The sequence below is a fragment of the Mobula hypostoma genome, chromosome 12, assembly GCF_963921235.1.
Source record: "Mobula hypostoma chromosome 12, sMobHyp1.1, whole genome shotgun sequence".
Taxonomy (NCBI): Eukaryota; Metazoa; Chordata; class Chondrichthyes; order Myliobatiformes; family Myliobatidae; genus Mobula; species Mobula hypostoma.
The window spans coordinates 43,981,319-44,006,789 of record NC_086108.1 but is presented as its reverse complement, the minus strand read 5'-3'; the positions used below and the strand labels follow the sequence as shown (position 1 = coordinate 44,006,789).

Below are 25,471 nucleotides of genomic sequence, written 5' to 3'. Positions count from 1 at the left end.
AAAAGTGGGGGACAGATACCAGAATAGGCACGGAACATAGATTGTTCCACAAACCCAACAAAAAGGCAGGCATAGCTGGGACCCATGCGGGTGCCCATAGCTACACCTTTAGTTTGGAGGAAGTGGGAGGAGCCAAAGGAGAAATTATTAAGAGTAAGGACTAATTCCACTAGACGGAGCAGAGTCATGGTAGAGGGGAACTGATTAGGTCTGGAATCCAAAAAGAAGCGTAGAGCTTTGAGACCTTCCTGATGGGGGATGGAAGTATATAGGGACTGGACATCTATGGTGAAAATAAAGCGGTGGGGGCCAGGGAACTTAAAATCATCGAAAAGTTTAAGAGCATGAGAAGTGTCACGAACATAGGTAGGAAGGGATTGAACAAGGGGGGATAAAACCGTGTCGAGGTATGCAGAAACGAGTTCGGTGGGGCAGGAGCAAGCTGAGACAATAGGTTGGCCAGGACAGGCAGGTTTGTGGATCTTGGGTAGGAGGTAGAAACAGGAAGTGCGAGGTGTAGGAACTGTAAGGTTAGTAGCAGTGGATGGGAGATCCCCTGAGCGGATAAAGTCGGTGATGGTGTGGGAGACAATGGCCTGGTGCTCCTAAGTGAGGTCACGATCGAGGGGTAAATAAGAGGAGGTATCCACAGATAGGCCACAGATATATCTAAGATACAAATAAATGACAATAGGGAAAATAGAAGACACTTCCTTAGCTGCATTACATAAAAATATACAGTAAGAAATAAGATATTCTGCCAAAATAATCCAGAATAAAAGTGGCTAGAAAGTGGTTAGACTTTAATTTAAAAAAACAGTTGAGGTAAACTCCACCGGTGCATTTACGGGGTAGGTAAACATGAGGGTAAAAGGAACAGCTGCATGTGTTCCAGGTAAACACGAGGGTAAAAGGAACAGCTGCATGTGATAATGTGGTTAGATACATGAGGGCACAAGGAGATATGTGTTAAGCATAAACACTGATATTAACGTGGGAGTGAAGTGAAGTGCATATGCAACAAGAAGAAAAATATATGAACAAAATTATAAACCAATTTCAAAAAGTGACGGACAGGAAATACTTTCCTCTAATGATATATACACCACTATAAAAATATATTCCTGTTCACAATGGAGAATATTAAAATGATGTAAATATTGCAAAAGGCTCAAGGTCAGATTTCTAATTGTTAACATACAAATAATTCAAATTTGACCTTCTGATTTATTTTGATAACATTCCCCTCTATATCCACCTCAAATTAGATTTTTAACTCATTTCCAGACTGTGGCCAATTCCCATTTATGTTGACAGAATGACATTCTTTGTCGACCAGCTGCAACAATTTGATACAATTCAAAGCACAGTTACTTTGCCATTGAACTGGAATGGAGTGGCCATACTGGATGAGGAATGCAAGTTTCTTTTGTGACAGCAGTTTAATAAAACTTTCTGCTTTTACGAAAATCTGGCAGCTTGATTTTTTACTATATCTTCATCTTCAATTTGAATTCTCAAACTGATACAGTTAGAGATGAAAAAAAAACTCTCGCAAATGATCTCCTTCATCATTGTAGCAAACTTCCTCTGGGTGCTCTGGTTTCCTCCCACAGTCCAAAGACAGACTGGTTGGTAGGTTGATTCTCCTGTAATTAGGCTATCGCATTAAACAGGGGGATTGCTGGACAATGTAGCTCGAAGGGCTGGAAGGGCCTACTCCGAGCTGAATCTCAATCAATGAAAAAGTTGACTGTCTGGTAGAAAGAAAATTTTACACTTAGTGATCACATGTAGGATTAGTAGACCAAATTCCCAATACGATAATCTCTCTAATATATCATAGTGGCTTCAGCTGAAAGGACAGCAAGGTGCCCTGTTCCAATTCTCCCAAGAGCTGACCAATTACAAGAGAGAACAACTACACATCAAATTCTTGGAACTCTCAGTATTTTTTCCCTTTAGTTACCTTGGTAATCGTCTTTCCTTAAGATAGTAAAGCACTTGGAAAATTAAAACATACTGTAAGGAAAGTACAAGTAGTACCTAGGTGATTCAAAATATTGAGGTATATAAATACAGTAGATTCCGGGTCTGGGACATATCGGGACCACTATATTTCGGCCCAATTAAGCGGCTGTGTCAATTAGCCAAAGTTTAATGGAAATAGTTAAAAATTGTTTAAAAACAGACAAACTGTCATTTAACTGAGTAACAATTTATGTATTTAAATACGGAACAAATTAGAACACTACTAATACCTTGAGAGTACAATAAAACTGTATTAGTTCCTAATAGGTATCGATGGAGGAATTCATCTAAAGTATGCTGTGTGTTCTTAGATTGACTGTAAACAAACAAAATCAGCACAAACTAGTGCAGATCATACAAGGCTTAGATGACTGTATCCTCCAAATCTTCATTATCATTGTAACATTCAAGATGATTGTCGATACCTTCAAATTCTTCATAATTCCTAAATTGTTTAAGTAGTGAAACTGCTTCATTTTCATTTCCAGCCGTTTTTGGCATCTCCACACCTGAATGCTTGAAACCGCAGAGAGTAAAACACTTCTGAATTGTGTCATGCTTATTTCTTGCAACTATCAGTGTCAAAAGTCACTGCCTTTTTGAAAACAAAGTGATTTAAAAACTGATCACTAAGCAAGGTGTAGTGTCTAAAAGCCACACAAGTGCACGTAACAGATGCTAGTTAGAAAAGTTCAGCAACAGTCTCCTGTGCCAATTAAGCAGCACAGTGTCCCAAACAAATAAAGGGAATCCTGGCTATTTTCTTGATTTAGTTTTTGTTCTTTAAGAGTTGTCTCAAATAAATGGCTTCCTTGATTAACCAATGCCTGAATTAAATGGAATCCACTGTACACTTTGCTACTCAGCAAAAACCAAAAGAATCATCCCTAAAGAATTCATTTATTCTAGTTCCTGCATTCTGTTAATTTTAGGATAAACTGGATGAAAAGTACAGTCTCATAATGTACCATCAGAGGGGTTCTCATCCAATGAAACACACAAAGTGTCACACTCTCTCCCAGTTGTTACTCCCCGTACCACCCCCCAGCTCTCACTGGCCTTCCTTCTTTCACCTGACTTTCAAAACTTCTCCAAACTACATTATACATTAGTAAGGATGATGTATCAGGGCTACTTTGAAAATAATAGAATCAGTATGTTTTCTTTGTGTGAAGGAAAAACAAGGTTTCACACATTTACAGGTCCTCCCCAGCGGACGAATGCCTGATTATGTATAGCCAGTGCTGGTCTGAGGAAACAAAGGAGCTTCAATGCAATTGCTTTGAATGGTAGACTGGTCCATTTTCAAGGACTCAGCAGACAATGAGTCACCACTGGCACAAACTTTATTATAAATGTGTAGAGATTTGCATAACAAAGAGGTCAATCTGGGTGTTCCAAAACTGGAAACCGTGGATGAACTAGTAGATCCATCCCCTACTAAAGTCTAAAACTGCATTGTTCAAATAGGGTCATGCTGACTTCTCCAAGAAATCAAAATACGACTTTCGTAAAGCTATCAGGGGTGCCAAGAGACAATGCCAGTCCACAAATAAAGTTCTGTACCAGCCTCCAGTTGTGGTAGGGCTTACGTGCTAAAATGGACTACAAAACAAAGTTGGGCAGCGTCACCGATATCAGTGCATCTCTTTCTAATTACTGTAATGCACTCTGTGCACATTTAGAACAGAAGGGAATGAAATGTTGCCACCCACCCCAGCAGCCTCCAGAGTAACGGTACCAACAATTACCATTGCAGATGGCAGATCAGTTTTCTGGAGAGTGAAACCATAAAAAGCATCTGGCCTGAATGAAATTCCGGTTGTGTCCTTAGATCTTACACAGATCTGCTGACAAGGTTTTTCTGTAGACATTTTTAACCCCCCGTGACTTCAGCCTTAGGCTCCCATACGTTTTATGAAGACCATTATCATTCCAGTGCCAAAGAAAAATAAGATAATGTTCCTTAATGACTGTCTTGCTTTGACTTTGACATCCACCATCATGAACTGCTTCAAGAGGCTAGTAATGACACTCATCAGTTCCAGCCTCCCAGGCAAACTCGACCCACTGCAATTCACCTGCTGCTGAAACAGTTCTATGGCAAACACCATCTCTCTGGCTCTACACTCATCGCTGAGGCATCTGGATAATAAAGATGTGTGCATCAGACCAATATTTATTGACTAACAGATCTGCCTTCAATGCCATAATTCCAAGCAAGCTCATCTCAGATTCAACATGTCCCTTTGCATTGGATCCTTGACATCCTGACCAACAGACCATTATCAGTAAGGATAGGCAGCAAGACCACTGCCTCAATTATCCTCAACACTGGTGCCCCACAAGGTTGCATACTCAGCCTCCTACTCTACTCCCTATATATTCATGATTGCATGGCCAGATTCTATTCCAACGCCATCTACACATTTGCAGATGATCCCACTGTGGTGGGCTGAATCTTAAATAATAATGAGTCGGAGGAAGCTATCCTAATGGCATGGTGTCATAACAATAACCTTTCCCTCATTATCAGCAAGGCAAACAGCTGGTCATTGATATCAGGTGGGGGCAATGCACAAACTCTTTTCTACATCAGTGGTGCTGAGGTGGAGATGGTTGAGAGCTTGAAGTTCCTCAGAATGAACATTACCAATAGCTTGCCCCAGTCAAATCACTTAGGCACTACAGCTAAGAAAGCTCACCAGCGTCTCAAGTTCCCAACAGGCTAAGGAAATTCAACAAGCTCCGCTGACCCTTACTGATTTTTACCACAGAAAGAAAGCTATCCAGATGTATTACAGCTTCATATGGCAACTGCTCTGTCCAAAACCACAGGAAACTGCAGACAGTTGTGGACATAAATCAGAACGTCACAGAAAATAGCCTCCCCTTCATGGACTCTGTATACACTTCTCATTGCTTTGGTAAAACAGACAGTATCATCAAAGACTCCACCCACCCTGCACATTCTCTCTTCTTACCCGTCCATCAGGCAGAAGACACAAAAGCCTGAAAGCAAGTACTACCAAGCTCAAGGACAGCTTCCACTCCACTGTGATACTAATGAATGGTACTCTAGTAAGGCAAGATAGATTCTTGCCCTCACAATCTACCTCATCCTGATCTTGTACCTTATTTTCTGCCTGCACTGCACTTTCTCTGTTATTTTAACATATATATTCTGTACTCTATTATTGTTTTACCCTTGTAATACCTCAAATGCACTGGTGTGATGAAATGATCTGTATGATGGCATGCAAGCAAAGCTTTTCCACTGTACCTTGGTACATGTAACAATAATAAACTGTCAGCTGTGCAAATCACAGTGAACTGTAGCAAAATGAAGTTACTCAAATCTACCAACTTGTATTAACACTCAGTAGAGTACAGTGCGGCTTAAAATAATGATGTAACACAATTTCCTCCGTCTCTATATAGGGAACTATGTGCAAAAACAATCTTGAATCATACATTTCCAAGAATATTTTCACAATTTGCCTGTTCTATATTTAATTTAGAAGATGCTGATTAATATTAAAAACATAATCCAAGTGAAAATTTAAAAACTTCCTGCTGCCTACATTTACGGAATGTACTTTTATGCAAGTACAAAGAACACAGTTAGGGTAAGAATATATTGTTTTAAACGGCATCACTTAAAATTCTCAAAAAGGATGTGCAATTGGAGCACTGTTAATAACACTTACAACCTTTATTACAACTTACGATTGTTTATATTCATAAAACATAGGAACAGAATTAAGCTATTCGGCCCATCGAGTCTGCTTTGCCATTTTATCACGGCTAATTTAATATCCCTCTCAACCCCATTCTCCTGCTATATTCATAGAACAATACAGAATAGTACAGGCCCTTCTGCCCATGATGTTGTGCTGACCTGCTCCATGATCAGTCTAACCTTTTCTTCCTACACAGCCCATAACCTTTCATTTTTCTTACATCCAAGAGTCTATCCAAGAACATTTTAAATATCCCAATTGTATGAGCCTCTATTACCACTCCAGGCATCATGTTCTAGACACCTACCACTGTGTTTGGAAGAAAACTACCTTCGACATCTCCCTCAGCTTTCCACCACTTACCTTAAAAGGAAATCCTCTGGGATTGGCCACTGCCGCCCTGGGATAAGGATTCTGCCTAAGAATCTTACACACACCTATCAAGTTGCCTTTCATCGTCCGTTGCTCTAAAGAGACAGGTGCTAGTTCATGCAAATGTTCACTAGGTATGTCCTCTAATCCAGGCAGCATCCCGGTCAATCTCCACTGCACCCTCTCTAAAACTTCCACATCCTTTCTATAATGAGGTGTTTAGTTCTGGTTGTGATACCTCAAACTCTAACCAGAGTTTATAGAGCTGCAACATTATCTCACTGCTCTTGGACCTCAATCCTCTACTAATAAAAGCCAGCTTAACATATGTGTTCTTAACCATCCAATCATCTTGTGCAGCAGCTTTGAGTGATCTACGGACATGGACACCTCCATCTAATTTGAGAGGGGGATGGGACCCAGAGTGATAGAGCAGTGAAAGAAGTGCATGGAGTAAAACCAGATCTAACATATAGAGAGGCTTTGAGGAAAGAGAAGCAGAATAAACGGTGTAAAGGTAGTAAGGTAGAAGGGCTGAAGTGTGTGTACCTCAATGCAAGAAGCATCAGGAACAAAAGTGATGAACTGAGAGCTTGGATACATACATGGAATTATGATGTAGTGGCCATTACAGAAATTTGGCTGGCACTAGGGCAGGAATGGATTCTCAATATTCCTGGATTTCAGTGTTTTAGAAGGGATAGAGAGGGGGGAAAAGGGGAGGAGGGGTGGCATTACTGGTCAGGGATACTATTACAGCTACAGAAAGGGTGGGTAATGTAGCAGGATCCTCTTTTGAGTCAGTATGGGTGGAAGTCAGGAACAGGAAGGGAGCAGTTACTCTACTGGGGATATTCTATAAGCCCCCGGTAGCAGCAGAGATACAGAGGAGCAGATTGGGAGGCAGATTTTGGAAAGGTGTAAAAATAAACTTTGGTAGGAAACTTTGTCACATGGTGTGAGCAGAACTATCTGCAGCTTAATGTGAAAAAGACTAAGGAGCTGGTGGTAGACCTGAGGTACCGGTGACCCCTGTTTCCATCAAGGGGGTCAGTGTGGACATGGTGGAGGATTACAAATACCTGGGGGTACGTATTGACAATAAACTGGACAGGTCAAAGAACACTGAGGCTGTCTACAAGAAGGGTCAGAGCCGTCTCTATTTCCTGAGGCGACAGGTCTTTTAACATCTGCCGGACGACGCTGAGGATGTTCTACAAGTCTGTGGTGGCCAGTGCTATCATGTTTGCTGTTGTGTGCTAGGGCAGCAGGCTGAGGGTGGCAGACACCAACAGAATCAACAAACTCATTCGTAAGGCCAGTGATGTTGTGGGAATGGAACTGGACTCTCTCACGGTGGTGTCTGAAAAGAGGATGCTGTCTAAGTTGCATGCCATCTTGGTCAATGTCTCCCATCCACTACATAATGTACTGGGTGGACACAGGAGTACATTCAGCCAGAGACTCATTCCACTGAGATGTAACACTGAACGTCATAGGAAGTCATTCCTGCCTGTGGCCATCAAACTTTACAACTCCTCCCTTGGAGGGTCAGACATCCTGAGCCAATAGGCTGGTCCTGGACTTATTTCATAATTTACTGGCATAATTTACATATTACTATTTAACTAATTATGGTTCTATTACTATTTATTATTTATGGAGCAACTGTAACAAAAAACAAATTTCCCCCGGGATTAATAAAGTATGACTATGACTATGACTATAACAGGGTTGTTATCATGGGTGACTTTAACTTCCCTAATATTAATTGGCACCTGATTAGTTCCAAGGGTTTAGATGGGGCAGAATTTGTTAAGTGTGTCCAGGATGGATTCCTGTCATAGTATGTGGACAGGCGGACTAGGGGGAATGCCATACTAGATCTAGTACTAGGTAATGAACCGGGTCACGTCACAGATCTCTCAGTGGGTGAGCATCTGGGGGATAGTGACCACTGCTCCCTGGCCTTTAGCATTACCATGGAAAAGGATAGAATCAGAGAGGACAGGAAAATTTTTAATTGGGGAAGGGCAAATTATGAGGCTATAAGGCTAGAACTTGCAGGTGTGAATTGGGATGATGTTTTTGCAGGGAAATGTACTATGGACATGTGGTCGATGCTTAGAGATCTCTTGCAGGATGTTAGGGATAAATTTGTCACGGTGAGGAAGATAAAGAATGGTGGGGTGAAGGAACCATGGGTGACAAGTGAGGTGGAAAATCTAGTCAGGTGGAAGAAGGCAGTATACATGAGGTTTAGGAAGCAAGGATCAGATGGGTCTATTGAGGAATATAGGGAAGCAAGAAAGGAGCTTAAGAAGAGGCTGAGAAGAGCAAGAAGGGGGCATGAGAAGGCCTTGGCGAGTAGGGTAAAGGAAAACCCCAAGGCATTCTTCAATTATGTGAAGAAAAAAAGGATGGCAGGAGTGAAAGTAGGACCGATTAGAGATAAAGGTGGGAAGATGTGCCTGGAGGCTGTGGAAGTGAGCGAGGTCCTCAATGAATACTTCTCTTCGGTATTCACCAATGAGCGGGAACTTGATGATGGTGAGGACAATATGAGTGAGGTTGATGTTCTGGAGCATGTTGATATTAAGGGAGAGGATGTGTTGGAGTTGTTAAAATATATTAGAACGGAGAAGTCCCCGGGGCCTGACGGAATATTCCCCAGGCTGCTCCACGAGGCGAGGGAAGAGATTGCTGAGCCTCTGGCTAGGAACTTTATGTCCTCGTTGTCCACGGGAATGGTACCGCAGGATTGGAGGGAGGTGAATGTTGTCCCCTTGTTCAAAAAAGGTAGTAGGGATAGTCCAGGTAATTATAGACCAGTGAGCCTTACGTCTTGTGGTGGGAAAGCTGTTGGAAAAGATTCTTAGAGATAGGATCTATGGGCATTTGGAGAATCATGGTCTGATCAGAGACAGTCAGCATGGCTTTGTGAAGGGCAGATCGTGTCTAACAAGCCTGATAGAGTTCTTTGAGGAGGTGACCAGGCATATAGATGATGGTAGTGCAGTGGATGTGATCTCTATGGATTTTAGTAAGGCATTTGACAAGGTTCCACACGGTAGGCTTATTCAGAAAGTCAGAAGGCATGGGATCCAGGGAAGTTTGGCCAGGTGGATTCAGAATTGGCTTGCCTGCAAAAGGTAGAGGGTCATGGTGGAGGGAGTACATTCAGATTGGAGGTTTGTGACTAGTGGTGTCCCACAAGGATCTGTTCTGGGACCTCTACTTTTCGTGATTTTTATTAACGACCTGGATGTGGGGGTAGAAGGGTGGGTTGGCAAGTTTGCAGATGACACAAAGGTTGGTGGTGTTGTAGATAGTGTAGAGGATTGTCAAAGATTGCAGAGAGACATTGATAGGATGCAGAAGTGGGCTGAGAAGTGGCAGATGGAGTTCAACCCGGAGAAGTGTGAGGTGGTACACTTTGGAAGGACAAACTCCAAGGCAGAGTACAAAGTAAATGGCAGGATACTTGGTAGTGTGGAGGAGCAGAGGGATCTCGGGGTATATGTCCACAGATCCCTGAAAGTTGCCTCACAGGTAGATAGGGTAGCTAAGAAAGCTTATGGGGTGTTAGCTTTCATAAGTCGAGGGATAGAGTTTAAGAGTTGCGATGTAATGATGCAGCTCTATAAAACTCTGGTTAGGCCACACTTGGAGTACTGTGTGCAGTTCTGGTCGCCTCACTATAGGAAGGATGTGGAAGCATTGGAAAGGGTACAGAGGAGATTTACCAGGATGCTGCATGGTTTAGAGAGTATGCATTATGATCAAAGATTAAGGGAGCTAGGGTTTTACTCTTTCGAGAGAAGGAGAATGAGAGGAGACATGACAGAGGTATACAAGATAATAAGAGGAACATTAAGAGTGGATAGCCAGCGCCTCTTCCCCAGGGCACCACTGCTCAATACAGGAGGACATGGCTTTAAGGTAAGGGGTGGGAAGTTCAAGGGGGATATTAGAGGAAGGTTTTTTACTCAGAGAGTGGTTGGTGCGTGGAATGCACTGCCTGAGTCAGTGGTGGAGGCAGATACACTAGTGAAGTTTAAGAGACTACTAGACAGGTATATGGAGGAATTTAAGGTGGGGGGTTATATGGGAGGCAGGGTTTGAGGGTCAGCACAACATTGTGGGCCAAAGGGCCTGTAATGTGCTGTACTATTCTATGTTCTATATCACTCTATTCCTCCACAGTACTGAGAATCCTGCCATTAACTTTGTATTCCACCTTCATTTGATCTTCCAAAGTGTATCATTTCACACTTATACAGATTGAACTCCATCTACCATTTCTCTGCCTAATCCTGCATTCTGTCTACATCCTGTTGTAACCTACAACATTTTTCATTATCCACAACACCTCCCACCATTGTGTCATCTGCAAATTTACTAACCCACTCTTCCTGTTCCTCACCTAAGTCATTTACAAAAACCACAGACAGCAAGGATCTCAGAAAAGATCCCTGCATGGACTACCAGGCAGAATACACTTTGTCTAGTACAATACCACTCTGCCTTCTGTGGGCAAACTAATTCAATAACCATGCAGCCAGATTTCCCTAGATCGCATGCCTCTTGACTTTCTGAATGAGCCTACAATGCGAAACTTCGTGAAACACTTTACTAAAATCCATATATACTACACCTGCCACTCTACCTTTGTCAATTTGTTTTGTCACCTCCTCAAAACTCAATTAGGCTCATGAGGCATGGCGTGCCTCTCACAAAGCCATGCTGACTATCCCTAATACAGGTTTCCCCCGCCATGCGAAGGTAGAGCGTTCCTACGAAATGGTTCGTAAGCCGAAATGTTGTAAAGCAAAGAAGCAATTACCATTTACTTATATGGGAAAATTTTGTGAGCGTTCACAGACCTAAAAATAACCTACCAAATCATGCCAAATAACACATAAAACCTAAAATAACAGTAACATATAGTAATAGCAGGAATGATATGATAAATACACAGCCTATATAAAGTAGAAATACTCTCCCACAATCATTGCCTGAACTGTTCTCCGTAGTGAAAATCTCATGCAAGCGCTCTCAGCAAAAACATGGTGCAAGCGCTCTCCAGTAACCTTTAAACTATGAAGCTGCCAAATCATACCAAATAACATGTAAAAATACACAGCCGATATAAAGTAGAAATAATGTATGTTCACTTACCGGAATCGGGAAGACAGCGCAGAGCACACTGACATTGGTGTGTTTGGCTGAGTCGTTGCAGGTTAGGGTGGTGCAGTGGCCCCCAACCTCCGGGCAGTGAACCGATACCGATCCGCGAAGCATGCAGTGGTACAGCGGTAGCCGGGAGGCACACAGCACATCTTTAAGAAAAAAGCCAAAATAAACATGCTAATTAATTAGGTGCCGCCCGGCACGTAATAGTCGGCCCAGATCAGAGGCGATGCAATCGGCAATTGCCTCTGATCTGGCTGACATTTACGTGCCAGCTGGCACCTAATTAATTAGCATGTTTATTTTGTTTTTTTTCTTAAAGATGTGTTGTGTGTCTCCCGGCTACCACTGCATTCTCCGCGAATCGGTATCTGTCCGCAGCCTGGGGGTTGGGGTGGTGGGACACTGGGGTGTCATCTCATCGTCGTCTGTTTCCATTAGGGCAGGCAGGTCATCTTCTTCTATCTCTGCCTGCCTCGATGTCAAAGGTCAAGGTTCATCGTCTGCTGTGGCTGATGTGGAAGTCTTGAAAAACGACAGTATGCTTGACTGCTGAGCCTCGCACATTTTTCTATCATACAGTTCTTTGTAAGGACTCAAACCATCTTGCAAATATGCCCTAAACCGACGTACCCTTTCAAAATTAAAGTCGTACTTTATCATTACTCATTTGGTTTTGATTGTTATTCTTTCCTCTTCCAATTGCATCAGCTCTTCATCTATCAGTTCTTGGTCATGAGATGCCAAAACCTCTTCAACATCATCTTCGTCAACTTCCACAAGCCAAACTCACTTTGTCCTTACTTCGTTCACCACGATCGAAATGCTTAATTATGTCTAGTTTTACACTAAGTGTAACACCCTTACGAGTTTTTTTAGGCTTTTCCGATACCTTAGAACTCATCCTGCTAACAGATGCTCATAGGCACGTGTTTAAGCAATGCCGGCGAGAATGCAGTTCTGAATCCGGGGGAAAGAGGCTGCTCAGGGCGTACGCTGATCTTTTTTTTGTGCGCTGCTTTTTTTCATAACAGTGAAAACATCTTCTGTTAGCGAAAACAGGGAACTAATGTAGGTCTTTCATAACAGTGAGGTTTCGTAAAGCGAACGTTCAAAAAGCGGGGGACACCTGTATTACTATGACTCTCCAAATGCTGCTTCTAAGAATTTTCTCTAATTGTTTGACCACCACTGACTTAAGAATCCCTTGTGAGAGTGGTCCCTAACCACCTGGCCACGAGGAAACGTTATGATTTGGCGATATGAAATGATATGAGTCAGCTGCACCTTTCCTCATTCCCTGTCACGCACTGTTGAACTTGAACACCAACCCCCCCATCCCCCCCCCCACTGTCAGCTGGTCCGCAAGAATATCATCAATATTAAACCGGTCCGCGGTGCAAAAAAGGTTGGGGACACCTGCCTTATGACCTTTCTTGAACAACAGAACAACTTTAGCCATCCTCCAGTTCTCTGGTACTTCTCTGGCCAAGGAGGAAGCAAAGATCATCATCAATGTGTCAGCAATCTCTTCCCTCGCTTCCCTTGGTAACATGAGGTATATCCCAACTCGCCCCAGGGACTTATCTAAGCTACTGCTTCTCAGGTGCTCTACATGTTCCAGCATAGTAACTTGTTCTGTGCTGACTTCACATTCATCAAAGTCCCTCTGCTTGGACCAGCACTAAAGCATTCATTAAGGACTTCCCCTACTTTCTCAACCTTCAGGCACATGTTTTTCCCTTTGTCCCTAAACAGTCTTACTGTTGCTTGTCATCGTCCTGCTCTTCACGTTCATGGGATTCTCCTTGATCCTACTGGTCACTGCCTTCTCATGCCCCTATCTACCTCTCCCCAGTCCCTGCTTTAGCTTTTTCCTGGCTACCTTAATTTTTAAGAGCTCTGCCTGATGTTTGTTTCCTAAACCTTAAGTATGATTCCATCTTCCTCGTGTGGATATTGAATAGATTATCCGATCAATGACCAAATAAGGCTAATGGGACTAAAGTATAAACCCTGAGTATCATTTCTAAGTTTTGCAATGTTATAGCATAGTACACTTAGGCAAATATTTGCAGATTAAATGCTTAAACTCACGTCAGTGCAATTATAGCTAAGTCAAGGTTTTACACTATAAAAGAGAGTGGTGGATGCCTGGAATGTGTTGCTAGGTTGGTTGTAAGGGCAGACACATTAGAGAGGTTTAGAAAGACACATGAATGTGAGGATAATGGAAGTACATAGACATTGTGCAGGCAGAAGAGATTAGTTTAATTGGCCACTTGATTACTAATTTAATTGGCTCAGCAGAATATTATGGGCCAAATGGCTTGCTCCTATGCTGTACTCTTCAATGATCTATGTTCTAACTATGATTTTTCACTTGAACTAAATGGCAATTTCATCATATGTTGAATGAACTTAGCGGTACATCATCTTCAGTTACAAGTTTGTTTTGCCACCCCAAATGGTGAGATAATGGGATGGTGAGAATACAGAGGAATACATTCAAAGAAAGGAAAATTAGCCAGGATTTCTACTGCTGATCACTTCCCAACTACAGGTTCTCTAAAGTCAGAAATAGCGGAATAATACTTGGGAATAAAGAAATAGCTGAACGATTCAATACGAAATACTTCAGTTTTGTTTCCTCACACATATAACCTCCAGAGATATTAAGGATCCAAGGTTTTAGAGAAAGGGAAGAATTGAATGAAAATAGTATCAGTAAAGCAACAGTGCAAGGGAAATTAATGATGCTAAAGACCTGCAAATCTTCCAAATCCGATCTGCATGTAAGAGTGTTAAAAGAACAAGCCCAAGAAATAATGGATATAAAATTATACAGAAACTAAAGCACTTTATAATGATTGGAGGGGGGCAAATGTAAGATCACTTAAAAAATAACAAAAAAATAGCCAGGAACTAGTAATCAAAAAATAGGGAATCAGGAAATTTCTTTGAGTGTGATGGTATTGGGCTTGTTGAAAGTTCTAAACTCAGATGAAGACTTTAAGTCCTATAGGATATGAATAGCCACAATTACTCTCACTAAAAGGAGATTATACTGTAACTACCCAAACCTCAAAGACCAGTTTTCTTCCCAGTTTATTCTACATGGTGAGTTTAGCTGCCAATACCCACTATTTGAATGGTGGGTCCTCTCTCCTAACAAATTATTTCAAAACACAGATCATTTATTTACAGTGATACATGTTTAAATCCACACATTCTTAAAACTCACAGGTGATTTCTATTTTAAACATATCCCACTTACAAACCACTTCCAAAGCACAAAGTGTTTCTCAACCATAAGGATTAAGGATTTCCAAAAAACAAGTACAATATCTGTAAAGCAAAAAGACATACCAAAGATGCAAACAAACAAGCTGCCATCGCAGAAACCGAAGAAACTTGTTTATCCTGTGTTCCTTTCATAGCCTTGATGGTCTTCACCTCATTTCTAATAAGCCTAAACGGCTCTCTATATTTATAGACTTTCCAGCCTTCACAAGCATGTGATATTTCCTCAAATATCCTATTAACAAAAGCGGTGTAAAAGCAATTTTTTTAAAACATGGATCTTAGCTAGCTGCCATTAATGCTGTAAAGTGAAGTTCTGAGTACTGTATACAGAACTCTCAACTATAAACACATTAGTTATTGAAATGATTAATTATATTATCCGTCTGGTTCTGCAAGCTACCTTGAACTAAGCAACTTAAAAGTCAACTTATCTGTTTGAAACAACCCATTGTCTTATAGAGGATTGGAAAGTTTTTAAAAACCAATAGAAGACAACTGAAAAAGTCATAAAGAAAGAAAAGACGAAATACAAAGGTAAACTAGGCAATAATATTAAAGAGGATACCAAAAGTTTCTTCAGATATATAAAGTGTAAAAGAGAGGAGAGAGTAGATATCGGAATGCTGGAAAATTATGCTGGAGAGTAGTAATGGGGGACAAGGAAATGGCAGATGAACTGAAGTATTTTGCATCAGTCTTCACTCTGGAATGTACTAGCAGCATGCTGGAAGTTCAAGTGTGCCAAGGGGCAGAAGTGAGTGAAGTTGCCATTATGAAGGAGAAGGTGCTTGGGAAACTGAATGGTCTGAAGGCAGATAAGCCACCTGGACCAGATGGTCTACACCCCAAGGTTCTCAAAAAGGTGGCCGAAGAGATTGTGGAGGCATTAGTAATGATCTTTAAAGAGTCAATGGACTATAGCATGGTTCCAGAGGAACAGGAAATTGCAAATACCACTCCACTCTTCAAGAAGGGACAGAAGCAGAAGAAAGGAAATTATAGGTGAGTTAGTCTGACCTCAGTGGTTGGGAAGACATTGGAGTCGATTGTTAAGGATATGGTTTCCTGGTACTTAGAGGCACATGATAAAATAGGCCAAAGTCAGCATGGTTTACTTAAGGGAAAATCTTGCCTGACAAATATGTTGGCATTCTTTGAAGAAATAACAAGCAGGATAACAAGCTTTGAACAGTGGCCAATCGGAAATGAGAAGCCTGAGAAGACGGAGCTCACTCAGGTTCACCGATTGAGTAGAAAAGGCAGTGAGTTGCAGCAGTTTGCAGCTTTCAACAGTGGCCAATCAGTGTTTGGAATTGATTGGCAAGAAGAAATTTAAGTAAGGCTGGGCAAGCAGAACTGCCATGGTTAAAGTGATCAGTGTTAGAGTGGAGATTTTTAGGCTTCCACTCTTCAAGAGTCAGAGAAGGTAAAAAAAAAGTTGTAGGTAGAGGCTTTTTTCTCCCCCGCAGTTTATTATTTGCTCAGTTAGAACAGCAGAGATGCCAGGCACATTAGTGGAATACTCCTCTTGTGGGATGTGGGAGGAAGGGAGACCTCCAATTTTCCTGATGATCACAACAGCAAGAAGTGCATCCAGTTGCAGCTTTAACACTACACATTAAGGAGTTGGAGCTGAAATTAGATGAACCCCAGATCATTTGGAAGACTGAAGGGGTGATAAATAGGACCTACAGAGAGGTAGTTACTCCGAAGGTGCAGGACACAGAAAGGGGAAAAGGGATTAAATAGCCAGTGCAGAATACCCCTGCGCTATTCTTCTCACAACAGGTAGACCACTTTGGATACTGTTGGGGACAAGGGTGGGGAAATGACCTAGCAGAGGAAATTCACAGTGGTCAGGTCTCTGGCACTGAATCTGGCTTTGTAACTCAGAAGTGAAGGGGGAGTGAGGAAGAAGAGGTGAACTGTGGTGATAGGGGAACAGAAAAGAGGATCTGTGGATGTAAATAAGATTCCCTGATGGTATGTTGCTTCCTGGGTGCCAGGGTCCAGGGCACCTCAGATCGAGTCCTCAGCATTCTCAAGTGGGAGGGTGAACAATGAGAGGTTGTGGTCCATGTAGGTATCAATGATACAGGTAGAGTGGGCGACAAAGTCCTGCAAAGTGAGTTCAGAGAGGCAGTTGCTAAGTTAAAGGGCAGGGCCTCCAGAGTTGTGATCTCAGGATTCTTACCCATGCTATGTGCTAGTGAGGCCAGAAATAGGAAGATAATACAGTTTAATATGTGGCTAAAGCGTTGGTGTTGGAGGAGGGCATAAGAATTTTGGATAGTTCGGCTCTCTTCCAGGGAAGGTGGGACCTGTACAGAAGAGATGGTTTGCACCTGAATTGGAAGGGGACTAATATCCTCGTGGGAGGCCTGTGACTAGAGGAGTGCAGCAGGGATCAGTGCTGGGTTCTTTGTTGTTTAACAAGTATATCAGCAATCTGGATGATAATGGGATTAAATGGATCAACAAATTTGCAAATGACACCAAGATTGGGGGTGTAGTAGACAATGAGGAAGGCTATTGTGGCTTGCAGCGAGATCTGCATCAGCTGGGAAAAATGGGTTGACAAATGGCAGATGGAATTTAATGCAGACAAGTATGAGGTGTTTCATTTCAGTAAGGGCCGACCAGGGTAAGTCATACGATGAATGGTAGGGCACTGAGTGCAGTAGAACAAAGGGATCTGGGAATATAGGTCCATAATTCAATGAAAGTGACGTTACAGGTAGACAGGCTTGTAAAGAAAGCTTTCGGCACATTGGTCTTCATAAATCAAACTTCTGAGTACAGGAGATGGGATGTTATGTTGAAATGGTTGAAGAGACTGGTGAGCCCTAATTCGGAGTACTGTGTGCAGTTTTGGTCACCTACCTACAGGAAATATGTAAAATAAGGTTGAAAGAGTACAGAGAAAATTTACAAGGATGTTGCCGGGCCTGGAAGACCTGAGTTATAAGGAAAGATTGAATAGGTTAGAACCTTATTCCTTAGAAAGTAGAAGATTGAGAGGAGATTTGATCAAAGTATACAAAATTACGAGGGGTAAGGATAGGGTAAATGCAAGTAAGCTTCTTCCACTGATGTTGGGTGGGACTACAACTTGAGGTCATGGATTAAGCGCAAAAGGTAAAAATTTAAGGGGAACATGAGGAGAAACTTCTTCACTCAGAAGGAAGTGAGAGTGTGGAGTGAGCTACCAGGTAAGTGGTGCATGCAAGCTCTACTTCAATGTTTAAGAGAAGTTTGGATAGGTACATAGATGGTAGGGGCATGGAAGGCTCTGGGCCTGGTACGGGTTGATGGGAGTAGGGAGTTTAAATGGTTCAGCATGTAGATGGGCCAAAGTGCCTGTTTCTGTGCTGTACTTTTCTGTAACTCTAAGATAGACAAGGGAGAATAGATGGATGTTGTGTACTTTGATTTTCAGAAGGCCTTCGGCAAGTTGCCACACAGGAGGCTACTTAACAAGATAAGATCCCTTGGTATTACAAGAAAGAAACTAGCATGGATAGAGCATTAGCTGTTTGGCAGGGGTCAAAAAGTGGGAATAAAGGGTGCCTCTTCTGGTCAGCTGTCATGACTACTGGTGTTCCACAGGGGTCTGTGTTGGGGCCGCTTCTTTTTATGTTATATCTCAATGATTGGATGACAGAATTGATGGCTGTGTGGCCAAATTTGTGGATGATATGAAGATAGGTGGAGGGGCAGGCTGTGCTGAGGAAGCAGAGGCGCTACAGAAGGTCTTAGACAGATTAGGAAAATGGGCAAAGATGTGACAGATGGAATACTGCATCGGGAAGTACAGGATCATGCAATTTGGTAGAAGAAATAAAAGCATAGACATTTTCTAAATGGAGAGAAAATTCAGAAATCTGAGGGGCAAAAGGACTTGGAAGTCCTTGTCACAAACAAGAGAATATCTGTAGATACTGGAAATTCGAGCAACACACACTAAATGCTGGAAGAATTCAGCAGGCCTGGCAGCATCTAGGGAAAAAAGTACAGTCGATGTTTCGGCCTGAAATGTCGACTGCACTTCTTTCCATAGATGCTGCTTGTCCTACTGAGTTCCTCCAGCATTTCGTGTGTGTTGCATGGAAGTCCTTAGGTAGGGTTCCCCAAAAGTTAACTTGCAGGATGAGTCGGTGGTGAGGAAGGCAAATATGATGTTAGTATTTATTTTGATAGGACTGGAATATAAAAGCAAAGACATAATGTTGAGGCTTTATAAGGCACTGGTGAGGCCTCACTTGGAGTACTGTGAGCAGTTTTGGGCCCCTCATCTAAGAAAGATTGTGCTGACATTGGAGAGGGTTCAAAGGAGGTTCATGAAAATGATTTCAGGATTGAAACACTTGTCATATGAGCAGTGTTTGATGGCTCTGGGCTTGTACCCACTGGAATTCGGTGGAATGAGGGGAGAGGGTTCTCATTGAAACCTATCAAATGTTAAAGACCTCGATAGAGTGGACGTGGAGAGGAAGTTTCCTATGTTGGGGGAGTCCAAGACCAGAGGGCTCAGACTCAGAATAGAGGGATGTCCATTTAGAATGGAGATAAGGAGCAATTTCTTTAGCCAGAGTGTGGTGAATATGTGGATTCATCGTCACAAGTGGCTGTGCAGGCCAAATCATTAGGTATATTTAAGGCACAGGTTTATAGATTCTTCATTAGTCAGGGCATGAGGGGATATGGAGAGAAGGCAGGAGATGAGGGCTGAGACAGAAATGGATCAGCCATGATGAAATGGCAGAGCAGATTCAATGGGTCAAATAGGCTAATTCTGCCTCTATGTCTTATGGTCTTATACTTCACATTAATAAAGCAGGTGCAGTGACTCTTTACAGACAAAGCATCTTCAAAATACAATGCCTATTTGCAAAGTTGTTCCATAAAGAGTGCTTTTTTAACTTAAGCTGCTTTCCATTTATATTTTAAGAACTGAAAACTGAATTCCATTTAGGAAGAGAAGTTAAACAAATATTGTTGAATGTTTACTTACAAGTGTTTGTGACCTTTCAAATGGCAGCTGCTATTTAGAAAGCAAGCTTAGCAAACATGGGATAGAAGTGAATATCTATCACAGAAGTTTTTATAAAAGATATAGCAGTATATTTGTAAAGCATTAATGCATTTGGACAAAATTAGCATGGATTTATGACAGGGAAAAAATCCTGAACAAATGTGCTAGAGTTTTTTCTGAGAATGGAACCCAAAGAATAGAGAAGGAAGAAGCAGTTTCATGTGCAATTCCTCTGTACCTGGGGAAGGTTGTTCTTGCCTTGATGGAATTGCAGGGAAGGTTTACACGACTGATATCTGGGATGGCAGGAAGGGATGGGATCAGGTAGGTCTATATTCACTAGACTATGGATGAATAAGTGGGGATCTCATAGAAGCCCATAAAATTCTACCAGGACAAGTTAGACTCGATATTGTGAGAATGTTTTTGTTAACTACAGACAACAGAATGATGGTCACAACATTTGTCATTTATAATTGAGATCAGGAGAAATTCTTTCACATTGAGGGAGGTCTGTCATAAAGGTAACGGAGATCAAGTCATTGAACATATTCAGAAATGAGGTATATGTATTTTTTTAATATGAAACTTATTAAGGGATATAGGGAGAAAGCAAGAATAGAGTACTTTAGTGGATAATAGAAGAAGAATAGCCTTTAACTCGACAGTGGAGTTATCGGGGCACTGTCATGATGGTGTTTCCGTAGCAAGCTATTCTTGTTTTTACGAGGCCGAGTTGCTAGCGCGACGCTCAACCCGACTTGGATTCGAACTCGGGAACCTTCGCTCCAGAGTCCGGCACTGATATTATTACGCCACCAAGGGGGACTGTTAGTGGATGATAAGCCATGATAATTGTTTTGAATGGTTCAACTGGACTATGCTTCACAATCATGGCTGGACCTCCATTCAGAGCCAAATAGTATATTCCTCCTCCTTTTTTCAATCTTTCCATTTTTAACTCCTTTTGCAAAATCATCCTCAGATATTTCACAGGAGCTTTATTAAACAAATACTTTGTGCATTATTAATGGCATAATAGAGGAAAGGAATACATGCTATAGGGAGCAACAAACACAAAATGCTGGAAGAACTCAGCAGGTCAGGCAGCATCTATGGAAATGAATAAGCAGTTGACATTTCAGGCCAAGACCTGAAAAGGGCTGAGAAGAAAGGGGCTAGATGTCAGAATAAAAAGGTGAGTATGGGAGGGGAAAGATGCTAGCTAGAACATGATAGGTGAAGCCAGGTGAGTGGGAAAGGTCAAGGACTGGAGAAGAAAGAATCTGATAGGAGAGGAGAGTGGACCATAAGAGAAAGGAAAAGAGGGGTGGACCTAGGGGGAAGTAAGAGGTAGGTGAGAAGAAGTAGAAGTTCAGAGTAGGGAATAGAGAAAGGGGCAGGGGAAATTTGTTTACCGAAAGGAGAAATCAATATTCATGGAGGGTACCCAGACAGAATACAAGGTCAGAATCAGAATCAGATTTATTATCACCGGCATGTGACATGAAATTTGTTAACTTAGCAACAGCAGTCCAATGCAATACATGATATAGAAGAGAAAATAATAATAAATCAAATAATAATAACAAAACAATTATAGTATACGTATATTGAATAGATTAAAATCGTGCAAAACACAGAAATAAATTTTATATTAAAAAAGTGAGGTAGTGGTCACCAGTTCAGTGTCTGTTTAGGAATCGGATGGCAGAGGGGAAGAAGCTGTCCCTGAATCACTGAGTGTGTGCCTTCAGGCTTCTGCACCTCCTACCTGATGGTAACAGTGAGAAAAGGGCATGGAGGTGCTGGGTGCTGGAGGTCCTTAATAATGGATGCTGCCTTTCTGAGACACCGTTCTCTAAAGATGTCCTGCGTTCTTTGTAGGCTAGTACCCAAGATGGAGATGACTAGATTTACAACTCTCTGCAGCTTCTTTTGGTCCTGTGCAGTAGCCCTACCATACCAGACAGTGATGCATCCTGTCAGAAGCTCTCCACAGTACAACTATAGAAGTTTCTGAATGTGTTTGTTGACATGCCAAATCTCTTCAAACTCCTAATAAAGTATAGCCGCTGTCTTGCCTTCTTTATAACTACATCGCTATATTGGGACCAGGTTAGATCCTTAGAGATCTTGACACCCAGGAACTTGAAACTGCACACTCACTCCACTTCTGATCCCTCTAGAATGTGTTCCTTCGCCTTACCCTCCCTGAAGCCCACAATCAGCTCTTTCGTCTTACTGACGTTGAGTGCCAGGCTGTTGCTGCAGCTATTTGGCATATCTCATTCCTGCATACCCTTTTGTCACCACCTGAGATTCTACCAACAATGGTTGTATCGTCAGTACCTAATAAAATGGCCACTGTTTATGTCTAATTTCTTTATATTTCTATAGTGAATCACAGTCATCAAATCAATTGTATGGAAACAGGTTCTTCATACTTGACGCCAAATCCTTTTTAACCATAATCCTTCAATAATCCAATTTTTTTCCCCACATTCACATTAACTCTCCATTATACTTCCACTCACCAACACACTAGGGGCAATTTAATGGGCTAATTAACCTATCAATCTGCACATTTTTGACATGTGGGTGAAAATGGACAGTGGGAAAAGGGGAAAATTATAAACTTCGTATGTCAGGTTTCAACCTGGTCACTGAAGCTGCAAGGCAGTCACCTGAGTTGTGCAAGATACTGTTGAAAAGCTATAACGGATAGAGGTGTTTGGGACCATGGTGGGATTTGCAAAGGCCGAGTATATTAAATTGAAAGCCAGTTGTTGGTGTAGAGGCATCTGCACTGGACTTCCAGCAAGTGGTCCAGGCTTCGAATACGGCCGGCTCTTTGCACACTTTCCATCTGTGCTGGGTTGATTATCGAGCTAGCAACTTGGCCTCGTTAAAAAAAAAACAGACAAATGCTAACGAATGGTACAGGTTGCCGCTCGATGTGCCACAAGGTGTGGAGAGGAACAACATATTAAAATGAGGCATTGCTTAAATGAAAACCAGTGTGTCATGAAGCACACACTGAAGTTTGAACATGAGCAGCAGAGTTTTACATAGAACAGAAAGATTGAAACCAGCTAGTAAAGATAGGTTTTAGTAGCAGATGTGATGAAGCAAGGTAGAATAAGGCAATTCTTTGTCATAGGAAACAGGCCATCTTTTAATACACAGGCATGGGGTCAAAACAAAGAAATAACTGCCTCCGTTGTTTCCTAACTACCCACCAGATTAAAACATGCATATTGCTTATTTAAGTGAGATTCAAATATGTTCATGTGCATAGTAGATGGAGAAATTATTTTTAGGAAAATGAATTAACATCCCAAAGTACATTTGAATAACATAACATATTATAGTCCTCAAATTGGAAGTAGCATTGCCCAAACAAATACATATTATTCTGACTTTAATTTATTCCAGTTTTTATCACAGGCAGATATCTGAATGAAAAGGTGCTAACCATACTGAGCCACAGTTGATTAATGGTCTCTCCACAGAAAGTCTGGAGATAAGAATGTTATCAAGCAGATTGCAAAAAACAAGAAATATAAAGTCTTTAAAAGTGCCTGAAATATAACTATAAAAATAAAAGATAACAAACAGCTTTAGTATATTGTAAATATAGAGAGACTTAGGCTTATCCTAATGAATAACTGCAAGAAAAAGTCACCAAGGTAATTAACGATAAACAAAAAACTACAAAGCTGATCAGAATGTTGCAAAAATGCGGATAATTATCTGATTTTGTCATATTGTTGAGAAATGTCACATAACAATTGCGGCAATTTCAACATTACAGTGACTACTTCTAATCAATTTGGTTTGAGGAAATTAGAAACGGTCAACAAACTGTGAGAATTTTTTTAAAAATCTATAAACTTTAAAGATCGTGAGAAGTCTGGAATCATAGAAACAAGGAGTACCACCTTCTATGGGGAAGCAATTGTGACATTGGCTTATAATTTGCCATTATGCCATTAAGGAGGACTGTTTGGGGCCCTGATTGGTAGAGAAAGAGAGGAAGTGTAGGGGCAGGTGTAGCACTTGTTCCGCTTGCAAGGGTAAGTGCCAGAAGGGAGAACAGTGGGGAGGGATGAATGGACAAGGGAGTCGTGAAGGGAGCAATCCCTGTGGAAAGCAGAAAGATTTCCTTGCAAGCAGAACAACTGCTACACCTGCTCCTACACTTCCTCCCTCACTACCACTCAAGACTCCAAGCACTCCTTCCAGGCGAGGCAACACTTCACCTGTGAGTATGTTCGGGTCATCTATTGTATCTGATGCTCCCAGTGTGGCTTCCTGTATATTGGGGAGACCTGATGCAGATTGGGAGACTGCTTCGCTGACCACCTACGCTCCATCCGCCAGAAAAAGCAGGATCTCCCAGTGGCCACCTATTTTAATTCTACTTCCCATTCCGACATGTCAGTCCATGGCCTCCTCTACTGTCGCGATGAGGCCACACTCAGGTTGAAGAAACAACACCTTATATTCTGTCTGGGTAGCCTCCAACCTCATGGCATGAACATTAATTTCTCAAACTTGCAGTAGTGCCCCCCTCTCCTTCACCTTACCTTCTTACCTGCTCATCACCTCGCTGCACCCCTCCTTTCCTTTCTTCGATGGCTTTCTGTCCTCTCCTATTAGAGTCCCCTTCTACAGCCCTGTATCTCTTTCATCAAGCAACTTCCCAGCTCTTTATTTCACCCCTCCCCCCACTTTCTTATTCTGACTCCTCATCTTTATTTTTTCCAGACCCGATGAAGGGTCTTGCCTCGAAACATCGACTGTACTCTTTTCTATAGATGCTGCCTGGCCTTTTGAGTTCCTCCAGCATTTTGTGTGTGTTGCTTGGATTTCCAGCATCCGCAGATTTTCTCTTGATGGTGAAAAAAAAAAGTGTAGTCCTGTCTTTTCCGCAGTTCTATGTGTTTGACAATTACTTATTTCTGAAGTTCAAGAAAATGAATCTCAGGATTGTATGTGGTGACATACATGTATTTTGATAATAAATTTACTTTGAATCTTGAGTGAAATGCGATTGTGACCAGCCACTCTGCTACAATTCACCCACGTATAATAATGCAATTCCTACTATTTTAGAGTGTTATCTGTGAAATTAGATCACCTTGTTCTGAGGATCACCTGTCATTAGCCAGTCTTAGAACATTCATCCTTCTACAGCGTTGGGCCCTTTACAATATTCCCCATTTAAGGGGTGTCTTCTGAATAAGGACACATCCCAACACTGAAATCTGACTAAGGGGAAGCTCGTCATTATTTTTTGAGGAGTAAATTTAAGTATACTTTAAAATCAGAATCAGGTTTATTATCAAGGATGTATGTCATGAAATGTGTTTTTTGCCAGCAGTTACAGTGAAAGACATTAGTAATTACCATCAGATACAAAATAAATAAATAATGTAAAAGATGAAGAGCAGAGTATTCTAGCACTAAACTCTTGCAGCTTCAGATGAGGCTGCCACATTAAGACTGCTTTATCTTGAGCTGTTAATGCATCCAACTCAATTCACATCAGCTGGCAGCGACCTGAAACTCATTGTTAATGGTCGGCAAGAACATCTAAGGTGCACCCACTTATAAATACCTTTATACATTTGGAAGGAGCAAGCAACAAAAGGTAATGATTTGCTCATCCAATTGGTCATTACTAACTTTCTGCAATTTCTGAATCTACTCTGCACCACTCTTAGCCTGCTACCCACAAATCAAAATATATTTTAAAAATCAATTTAGGAAAGTACACATGGTA

The 25,471-nt window shown here is 41.6% G+C and overlaps 1 protein-coding gene across 1 annotated transcript in view; it reads right to left on the bottom strand.

The window, feature by feature from the left end:
• Positions 1 to 25,471, bottom strand: part of zgc:110366 (uncharacterized protein LOC550476 homolog) — a 160,914-nt gene that overhangs the window by 65,164 nt on the left and 70,279 nt on the right.